Source organism: Lathyrus oleraceus, chromosome 1 (genome assembly GCF_024323335.1).
Source record: "Lathyrus oleraceus cultivar Zhongwan6 chromosome 1, CAAS_Psat_ZW6_1.0, whole genome shotgun sequence".
Taxonomy (NCBI): domain Eukaryota; kingdom Viridiplantae; phylum Streptophyta; class Magnoliopsida; order Fabales; family Fabaceae; genus Lathyrus; species Lathyrus oleraceus.
The window spans coordinates 414,154,289-414,157,439 of NC_066579.1; the positions used below are offsets into that span (position 1 = coordinate 414,154,289).

The 3,151-nt window shown below is 32.1% G+C and overlaps 1 non-coding gene across 1 annotated transcript; it reads right to left on the reverse strand.

Moving 5' to 3' along the window:
- Positions 1-595: 595 nt before the first annotated feature.
- LOC127116791 (small nucleolar RNA snoR109) lies at positions 596-695 on the reverse strand. Its single transcript, XR_007801579.1, has one exon. It is a non-coding gene; the product is annotated as a small nucleolar RNA snoR109 (small nucleolar RNA).
- Positions 696-3,151: the final 2,456 nt, after the last annotated feature.

Below are 3,151 nucleotides of genomic sequence, written 5' to 3' on the forward strand. Positions count from 1 at the left end.
GAATAATAGGGATGTTCATGATTCGAATAATAGGGATGTTCATGACCTGCATCTCTTCTTTTTGCGAAGAGTAGCCATTTATATAATTATAATTTATAACTCAATCCAATTATCACAAAATTCAATTTGAAATTAATCTAAATTATAAAATATTTTAAATACTTAAAACAAATATTATGAGTCTTCAAAATATTTTTTCTTTGAAATTTAAAAAAAAATCAAAAAAAAAAATTATTAAAAAAAATTATTTCGAAAAATAAAAACAAAAAAAAATCTGAAAATAAAAAAGTTATGGAACATTAGACGCAAGCTGCTATAACAAATGAATAAAAATATTACTCTTTTGAATATTCAGATAACAAATGAATAAAAATATAGAAAAAGTTTATATGTAGGCAACATTAGACGCAAGGTGCTATAAATCGAAGCAATCTGCTTGGAAAATTACCCTTTTGAAAAACAAAATTGGTTCAATGTAAGAGAAAGGTCTTCGAAAAAAGCTAATACAAAAGCTTCGTTCCTTCTTCTCCCTTTCTCAAATTAAAACCCAAAACAAATTAAAATATAATAAGCATAGAACTTGCAAAAATACAGAAAATGTGAGAAACTCGGTAAGCAGATTTATTGACAGAAACCCAAACAGATCTCACAATAACCGGCCAGTAAGCTTCTTCGATTTAATTTAGCTACAGCCGCAATGGCAAATTCAAGATCAAGGGTACTGGATTATGTTACCACCCTTTTCTCGGTACAATGTAGCTTTCATAGTCAAAATAACACTAAAAAAAATCAAAACATGATGAAGAAATATAAGATAAAATTCAAACAAAACGAAGCTGCTTTTGAGAAATTTGAAAATCGAAAAACAAGAAAATGAAGAACTATGCTTGAAACTTCAGATCTATGTATCAATCAGACGTAACCCTAAATTATGTAAAACAGGGAGCAATAGGGCGTATTTATAATCACAGAACGAGCTCTGTCCCAAAGGAAGATCGTGACCATTCATCTGTGATTGATCCGATGGATATCAAGGTAGACTTTTTGCCTGCCTTGTCCCAAATCTAGAATGAAATACCCAATCTGCCCCACATTAAAAAAAATATTCTAATATGACTCACTTTTAATATATCCCCAACCATTAAATAGTCCAGGGTATCTTAAGAGCTTTTTATTCTTGGACTAAGGTACTATTTTTTTATTTTTTTTTATTTTTTTTTTTTTTTTTTTTTTTTTATGTTTTTAATTAGTTTTTTAATTTATATAATTATAATTGTAATATTTTATTAATAAAATATCTTTATTTTTTTAATAGTTTTTGTATTATAGAATGATTTAATAATTATTTAATATAATTATACTATTTATTTAATTTAATACACTTTTTAATCACCGGTGACATTTATACATTTATTGGTTGCGGGTTGTCTTAGGTAGTAGACTCTCGTCCGATGAAAATTCAATGATTTGTGTGTTGATTTTTCATAAATAGTTTATTGTGAATAAATGTTATTCTTTTGACTTAGGAGATAGTTTTTTTAAACATATTATAGGTTACTGTGTTTTATGAGTATAAGAAGAAAATGAGTGTTTGTTTAGATCCGTAATGGAATTTTATAATACTTATTTCAAAACATGTATGTATGTCTGTAATTGGAAGATTTTAATTTTAACTAGTATATTCCTTATTGTTTGCTCCAAATACATTAAAAGACATTACATTAAATAACTAAAAACATGACTAAAAGATCGAAACCATCATCAAATAGAATGGTTCTACTTCGAATTATTTTCGACCAAGCGGGGGTATTCGATAAGAGGACCTTATTTCCCCTTATATTTTTGTGTTTCTCATCTTATTTCTCATAACGTTAATGTTGGAGAGGGGAAAGCTTTCAAGGTCGGCAGCGAGACTAACTTATTAGGTGTGATCAACTGGTGTAGATGTCGGGATTCAGCAATACTAGCTTATTAGGCAAATACTTAGGAGTCCCTTTAATTGGCAAAGCTCCAAAAAAAGAGGTCTACAAATACATCATCGATCAAGTCGGAGTGAAGTTAACCATGTTGAAAGGTAAGCACCTTGCTTTTGTTGACTGTGTAACACTTGCCAAAAGTGTTATTGAGGCTCTCCTAATTTACCCAATGATGACTATTATAGTTTCTAAACAGTGCATTAATGAAATTCATAACATCCAAAGAAAATTTATATGGGGGTGAGATAGGAAGTGAAAGGAGATTCCATGCTGTGAAATGGAGTAATATTACGAAACCAAAAGCTGGAGGTGGTATTGGTTTGAGGGACCTCAATGTAATGAACCATGTATGCATTTTGAAACTAGGTTGGAATCTTCATACTAATAATAATGACTTGTGGAGTGCGGTTCTGCGGGGGGAAGTATGGTTATGGTGTCAACAACATGATTTTAAGCGTGAAACTGACTTACTCAAGTTTCTAGAAGAGTATTGCAGGGCTTTGCCCCAGGACTAAAGATAGTTGTGGTTGGTTACTTGGTAATGGCAGGTCATTGGATGCTTGGGATACGAGATGGATTGCTCCTAACATCAGAGTTGTTGATTTGGATCTTGAAATCCTGACTCATCTTAGGGAGGCCAAGGTTGCAGATCTTTTGGATATCAATGGAGAATGGTACTGGGATATTCTAAACCATTGGCTTCTCCAAAACATTATGGGTAGAATGGAGGGTATGACGTCGTTGTGCACTGAAGTTGGGCCAAACGCGCAAATTGTTATTGGTGATGATAACAATGTGTTTCTAATGAAAATGGATACAAAACCCTTGTTGATGATGTAAACGTTAGTTGGGATGGGTACTGGCAAAATATTTAGAGACTGCAGACTACGGAAAGAGTTTGATGTTTTGTCTGCCTACTCTGGTGTGATGGGTTGTTAACAAATTGGAAAAAAAATTGGATGGGCATTGGAAGTGCAATGTGTAGTTTATGTGGAGATGTAGAAGAAGATATTATTCATGTGCTTCACGATTGTCTCATTGTAATGCCTATTTGGCCAGCAGGAGTTCATACGAATAAGAGAACTAACTTCTTTGATGGAGACCTTAATTAGTGGATGAAGCTTAATATGTTGAACAACCTAGGTTGGTGATGTAGTGAAAGTTGGGATGCCTTT